This window comes from Peromyscus leucopus, chromosome 7, assembly GCF_004664715.2.
Source record: "Peromyscus leucopus breed LL Stock chromosome 7, UCI_PerLeu_2.1, whole genome shotgun sequence".
Classification (NCBI taxonomy): domain Eukaryota; kingdom Metazoa; phylum Chordata; class Mammalia; order Rodentia; family Cricetidae; genus Peromyscus; species Peromyscus leucopus.
This window is the reverse complement of record NC_051069.1, coordinates 94,554,251-94,561,608: the sequence shown is the minus strand read 5'-3', so window position 1 is coordinate 94,561,608 and position 7,358 is coordinate 94,554,251. Positions and strand designations below refer to the sequence as shown.

General features: G+C 46.3%; 1 protein-coding gene across 1 annotated transcript in view; it reads left to right on the top strand.

Moving 5' to 3' along the window:
• Nucleotides 1-4,335: 4,335 nt before the first annotated feature.
• Nucleotides 4,336-7,358, top strand: part of Col6a6 (collagen type VI alpha 6 chain) — a 139,558-nt gene continuing 136,535 nt past the window's right edge. Inside the window, 1 exon segment of the mRNA XM_028869990.2 lies at nucleotides 4,336-4,644. The gene's annotated coding sequence lies outside the window, so the exon portion shown is untranslated.

Genomic DNA, 7,358 nt, shown 5'->3' with positions numbered 1-7,358 from the left:
TGTCAACACTGGCTCCCTTAATTGTGTCTCATTCTGTCTTACTGTCCTTCCTCTCTCTACCTTTCTCATGCAACTCCAAATGTTTATTTCAAGCACTGTGTTCTTACCGGAGTCTCTGCCATATTTCCAGAGCACACAGCCCTTTATTAAACCGATGATTAGCTGATTAACCCATCTCCAACACTGGTTCTTAGGTCCCAAATGCAGAGTTTATTCAATCTGATTGTATTCTTTTATTGTCCTCATGGGAACCGAGGTACCTAGTATTTACCACATAGTAGGTATTTAACAAAGGAGTAGATTCTAATAACCCAGTAAGATACCTGACTTAAGTATGCTATGTTTTGAGCTTTAAACTCAACCATGTAGCTAGCTGAGTATGACCTTGAACTTCTGCTCTTCCTGCTTCCACTTCCTAAATGCTGAGATTACAGGCAAGTGCAATCAAGTATTGTGTGTGTGTAAAGGGTTCATTATCTCAGATTTTACAATGGATTATTACTCATAATATAAAAATGATAAGAAGCAAAAGAGAAAATAGATAATTGTCCCCCATCAAATGGAAAATGTGCTTCAAAGGACACTGTCATGAAAGAAAAAAGAGCACATAATGGGAGAAACACTGATGGGCATTGATGTAAAGAAGTGGAAACCATGTAATAGTTTAAACCACTAAACGTAATAGTACAAAAACAGCCTAATTCATGTGGACCAAGTTTGGGCTGAGGGGAGAGATGGCTCCGTGGATTAAGAGGACTTTGTTCCTCTTTCAGAGGACCAGGCATTGGTTCCCAGCACCCACATGGTCATTCACAACTATCTGTCAATCTAGTTCCAGGGGATCTGGCACCCTCTTCCGACCTCCATAGGCACCATGCACAAACATGGTATGCAGATATACTTTCAGGAAAAGCACACAGATAAAGTAAAGAAACCTAAAAAGAAACTGAAATGGGACAAGTCTCCAAATAGGGCATGGAAAGTTTCCCACACCACCAGAGACAGTTAAATCTAAACCACACCATGATGGCTGTCATTAAAACATCAGCTAACAACTGTGGAGGTGACAGCGAGCAAGAAGGTGACAAAATCAAAACGCTTGTATGCTGCCGGTGGGGAGGGTAAATGAGTAGCCAGCCCCCTGGGAAAAGTCCAGGTGTCCCTGAAAAGTGAAACCACAGGGTTTCCATCTCCAACAGCCCAGCAATGCCCTCCGAGGCATGTTCCCAAGAGCAAAGAAAACATATGTCTGCACAGAATCATGGACAGAAAATATAGCATGTTTACAGCAGTGCTCTTACTAAGAAAGAAGTGGGAATGTCCCAGAGGTCTACCAGTTGAAGATGTAACAGCCACATAGAGGCTGGTATTTGCCCACAAAAGGAATCCAACCCATGCTACAACAGGATAATCCTGAAGCACACACAGGGCAAGATGCCAGCTATAGTCACATGTGATTCCTTTTTTCTGAAATACCCAGAACAGGCAAATGCTTCAGAGACAGCAAACAGGTGACTAGTAGCCAAGAGCCTGGGGGATAAAGGATTGAGGACTGACAACCAGGAAGGGGGATTCCCTTTGAGAAGAGATGTTGTAGCCTTTCTAACAGCCACATATATCTAAGAACATACTAAAACCATTGAAATTGCTGGATGGTATATGAATTACAGCTTAAGAAGGCCATTAGGAACAATACATGTACATATGTAGGTGTGCAGATAGGTTATTACTGTAAAATGATTCTACTCTTCACAATGCTTGGCCTGTAGTAATTTTATATTTAATTTAATATAAAATATTTAACGTACAGACAGTTCCTGGCTTATGGTCAACCTGGCATTTTCTTTTGACTTGGACTTTGATATGTAAAAGCTATGAATGTTTGATAGATACTTTATTTTGAAATTTAAATTTAGGGTTTTTTGGGTCTATCAGTACTATCTTGCCATGCTAGGCATTGGCAGTGAGCCACAGCTCACAGCTCAGCTCATTAAGGCCAGCAGAGTGATTAATCAGGGAGATGGCTTACAAAGATGTTTGCCAGAATGAAGGATGAATTGGCAGGGCTTGCATGGGATGAAAGGGAAGAAGATTGGACCCTGGAAGATCCAAGGGAAGGTGATCTGGGTAGCTTGTGGATTTAAAGGGGGGCGATCCAGCTGGGTTGAGGTCGGAAGACAGTTTGAAAGTCAGTATGGCTCACCCCAGGCTAATGGTAGCTGGCTTTCCCACAGCCCTGATTTATGAACTCTCTGGTTCTTGAGTCCCACACTGTCGATGGTGGAGCAGCTTGTCCTCTGATATAATTTATCTCTAGTCAGATGAGGTTGTCGTAGACTCCAAAAGTGCAGCCAAACACATACATCGCCCACACTTTCCCTCCAGTCACAGATGTTCCTGAGAAGGCTCCGAAGTACAGCAGAGAACCACTGGCTGTTGTCTCATTGGTCCAGAAATCAGGAGCTGCACAATGGCGAAAACTTGGGGTCAGTTTGGGCAACTGCTTTCCTTTACAAAACTCATGAACTTCTCTTCTTTTTAATCTGAGATGGGTGAGAAGATGCTCGGGTCTTTGAATGCTGGTCTCCATTGGATCCTGGTGTGAAATCAGTTTGAACAGCCTAAGATCCAAAGCACGAGATCTGACATCAAGATACTTCAAAACAACACGTCACAGAGATCCACAAGCCTTCCCATACAGCTGACTGATGGAGCAATGAGTTACAGGTCCTTGACTTCCATGAGCCTTCTTGCCACACTGGACTCTTTATGAGGAGACTACAGAATGGGCAGTGTTCGAGTGTGTGGGACATTTTCGCAAGTGACTTTGGGTGGCTGGCGATTGATGAGAAACCCTGCCATTCAGAAATCTCAAATCTTCCTCTTTCATATTGATCTTGGGGTCGGGGAGTGTACTCAGGTTCTAAAGTGCACTGTTATAAATAATAACCATAAAAGAATATAAGGACATGGGCTACTTGATTTTAATCATTTAAGGTACAAGCAAGCATTTGAGACCTGCTACTGTTGACTTGTGATTCCAATGTTCTCTCAGCTGCCCTCTCTCCAAACCACGGGAGGTAAAGAACCATCATTTTGAAGCCACCTGCCCTGATGTGGACTCTCTATAACAGAACCCAAAGTCTATGATCCAGGACACGCATGAGGGACATTAATATGTGTCTTTATGTTCCATTAAGAAAGAGCCAGCCAGGCGGTGGTGGCGCACGCCTTTAATCCCAGCACTCAGGAGGCAGAGGCAGGCCCGATCTCTGTGAGTTCAAGGCCAGCCTTCTCTACAGAGCGAGTTTCAGGACAGGCTCCAAAGCTATACAGAGAAACCCTGTCTCGGGGGTAGGGGGTGGGGGGGGGGAGCCAAGGGCCTGGCCAAAGGGCACAGTGGATTAGTCACTCACTGCCAAACTTGGAGAACTGAGTTAGATTCCCTGGGGCCCATATAGTAGAAGGAGAGAATCAACTCCCGAAAGTCATGTTCCACCACTACAATATGTAAGTGTAACTTTAACAACAACAAAAAAAGAAAAGAAAAGAAAAAGAAAAAGTGAGGTTGAGGGTGTGGCCAAAGTTGCAGCTGGTGAATAGTCTGGCAGAGACTTAATTGTCTGTGACAAACCACTTCTAGCTTGAACTTGCCCTCTGGGAAGTGGACCCTTGGCAGCATGGAGACTAACAGGTGCAGCGCATGGCAGAACTAGGCCACTTCTATTCCAGCCCTGTTCTCCCACACACCAGCTCACCACCTCTTCATGCCTTTTTTTCACTTAAGGTGACCACACAGCTCCTCTGAGAGGCAAATTCCAGTTCTCCTGAAGCAGGCGCATGCCCCCCTTTGTCCTTGCAGCTGCTGTTCATGTGTTTGGGACCCTCTTTTCCTAGCTTCCCCCACCTAGCTTAACCTGTGGAATTCCTTTGGGAATTGGGCGGCTCTCCTGATCTCCAAACTTGAGATAGAATTGCCCTTTGAGTTCTCACCCAGTGACTGCCTCTCATGCTCTGTTTCCAAGTTTGTCTCTGCAAGGAGACAGGGAGCAGAGGTCTCACAAGAAAGAGCGAGTAGGGTAGCTGTTTTCAGCACTCAATTAGCTAGCGCTTGCCCAGCGTGGAGAAGGGAGAAGTCCCTGCCACTCAAAGTCTCTTGGGCTACCTTGCTAGACCCCAGACTTCTTCAAGAACTCTCCAGAGCACAAGCGAAGCTTCCTGGAGCCCAGAGATAGTTCTGGCGCGCCCTGGCGCAGAGAGTGAAGGCAAGCCCCAAGCACGCCCCAACTTCCCCGCCCTCCGGGTTGCTCCAGGGTCTGCAGCCGAGGGGGGCGGTCCACATTGCAGAGAAGCGGGAGGGATAGTGCCAGCCTCCATGCACCCCCTCACACTTCTGTAACCTCCCCAAGACTGGAGACACATTCTGGGCCCTGGGGACCCCCAGGGTGGGGAAAGCAACATTCATTAGCAGAGCCAGGGGCGTGAGAGCTACAGCCCGCGGGGACCCGAGGCCAGAGGCTTTCCCGCTGCACCTAGAGTCACTTCCAGGATTGCCTGCTCTCCAGCGGCGTGCTTGCCGGGGACTGTGCGCTCTGGTTGTGCGCTCTGCAAATCCACCTCAGGCTGGGTAGAAGTTTCCCAGAGGTAAGTAAGTCCAGGAGCCAAGATCCTTTGGGAAAGCAAGAGACAGAACAAAGTGAACAAATGATCAGTGGTGGGAGGCAGGGATCAGCCAGATGAGAGAGGTTACAGAGGACTGTGATGAAGGAAAACATTCTGTTTAAAGGGCTTAAAAGCGCCTCTTTGGAGTTTTTCATCCCCTCCGGACAGAGGGAGCCGCAGCATTCCCTGGGCTCCGTTACTTTTTCCTGCCTCAGGCCGTTGGAGACTCAGCAGCAGGCACAAGTCATTTCTCTGCTTGTGTTGGGAGTTCCCCACCACACGCCCAGGGCTCTCCAAGGGTGAGAAGTGCCTCACCCAATACTGTGTCCCCACAGCCGCCACAGGGCCTGGCACAGGGCCCTGGCGCATGGCAGGCACATAGGGCCACTTAACCAGGAAAAGTCACTGCCAAGCCTGCAGATACCCAGCTCCTAAATTCCCCGTTCCATGTCACACAAAGCGATTAAAGACGACGTTGGGGTTTTGTTGGTGGTGCAGGGGTCAAGGGAGGCAGGCAAAGTGTGCCTTTTAAAAATTCATTCCCAGTGACACTCTGCTGTGAGTGGAGCCCAGGCTGCCTGGCTCTCATACTCAACCTTGCAAGTAGTTCTGACCAGAGGAGGCAGAGGAGGAAGGGAATCTTGGAACTAGGAAGAAATGTTCTTTGCCGTGTAGCCTCTTGTGATAGGGTTTCTTGTGGCTCCGTTTTAGAAATCTCTAGTATGGAGATGTTTAAAGAGAACTTTTGTGAATGCCAGGGAGCCAGCAGAGAGACTGGGATAGTGTTGAGGAGTCGCTGAAGACCTGAGTGAATACCCAGGACTCAGGGTGGATCAGTAGAAGGCTTTTCTTAAGGCTTTTTATTGCTACAGAGTACAGATGTCATACCGCCCATTTAATTTTTAAAGATTTATTTATTTTTAATTGTGTGTGTGTGTGTGTGTGTGTGTGTGTGTGTGTGTGTGTATAGAAATCTGCTGCACCTAAGAGTGCTGGTGACTGGGGACTCCAGAAGAGGGCTTCAGATCCCCTGGAGCGGGGACCAGTGGTTGGTGAGCTGCTAAAAGCAGGTGCTGGGGAACAACTCAGTCCTGTGGAAGAGCTGAACACTCTCTTAAGGGCTGAGCCGCGTCTCTGGCTGTGCGTCGCCCCTTTAAACGATCTAGTTGATGAGCACTGCTTTTTATTTTATACTTTTCCTTACATTTATTATGTAAGGCTTTGCTCTGGCGGTTTCTTCTGGAATAGCTCCCCATCTAGATAGCCTCTGATTCTGGTGTAGGCACAGCTGGTTCCTTATGAGTGAGTCTCGCCTCCACACAACAGGGGGCACTGAGGTGTGGGATAGTCCCGCTGTGAGCTCTGTAGGTGTGACAGGGCATCACTGGTGCTTTGTTTACCTGGAGATGCTGCATGACCCAAGAACCCACATCCAGCTCCTTCACTTCTCAGACAGTTCTCAGTTTTAAGTGAGTTCAGCCAAACACGTGTAGCGCTTGTTGGGACATCGTGAATCTTACTGCTCCCCTGACATCTGCCTGTTCGTATGTTTGTACTGCTAGGATGGAACACATGCTCTTAGTTTTTTTAAATTAATGATGTGTGTCTTTGGATGCAGAAGATGTGCACTCAGGTCCTTAGGTTTGTGCTCCAAAGGTTTTACTCACTGAGTCAGTCCTCCAGCCTCGAGGTATTGTTTTTAATATTAAATAAATCCCAAGTATGGCAGCATGAAGTTATGCTGTTATGCCTGTTGTTCAGTGTCTTCACGGTCAGGGCCACGTTCACAAGAATCCAGAAACTTAATGTTTGAAATAGAAAGCTTACACATTCTCATCATTCTAGGAAAAACTCTTATTTCCTTCCACCCTTTCCTAGTATTAGAAATGCAGAGGTGGGATGGCTCAGTGGGTAAAGACACTTGCCCCAAGCTTGGAGACCTGAGTTCTGTCCCTGAGACCTACAAGATAGAAGGAGAAAATCTTCACGCTCAAGTTGTCCTCTGATCTCTGCATATGTATATATATCATGGCAAGTTCATACAAGATAGACACACACACACACACACACACACACACACACACACACACACACACACTGATGGGATGTAAAAGGAAGGAAGGGAGGGAAGAAGGGAGGAGAGAACCTGGATTAAGGGTCCCCCCCTCATAGTTTGATATACTTAAATGCTCTGCCGTAAGAAGTCAAATTTTATGGTATTTACAAAGTTTTTGTTAAACATTCAAAAAATGAACTTTTGCTTCAGGAAGAGAATCTTTTGGTTTTGCTAAATCTTTTAGTGACATAATTCTGCAAGAATATTGTTGTTAAATGTAAAATACAATTGACTTGTCTCAATCCCGTCAGCGTCTCAGTGTTTTTAAGTTTCAGTATTTGTAATACTACATTTATTTATTCACGTGGCAGTGCTGACATGAGCTAATTAAGTCACCAGCTAGGGACCAGGCTACAAGAACTGTGACTAGAAATGGGTGCTTTACCTATTCATCTGGATGCACTGTGTGCCACATAGTCCTGCTAATACAAAGCTCTTAAAAACGACACTTGAACCCTCAGTAAATATGCCCTGCCTCACAACTTCTCAAAAACTAAACATGATGTTGTTAGCGATATTCCAAGGTACATAAACAGGGTCCGAGCTAACAATTATGCATTTGAAGATGATAAACACTCAC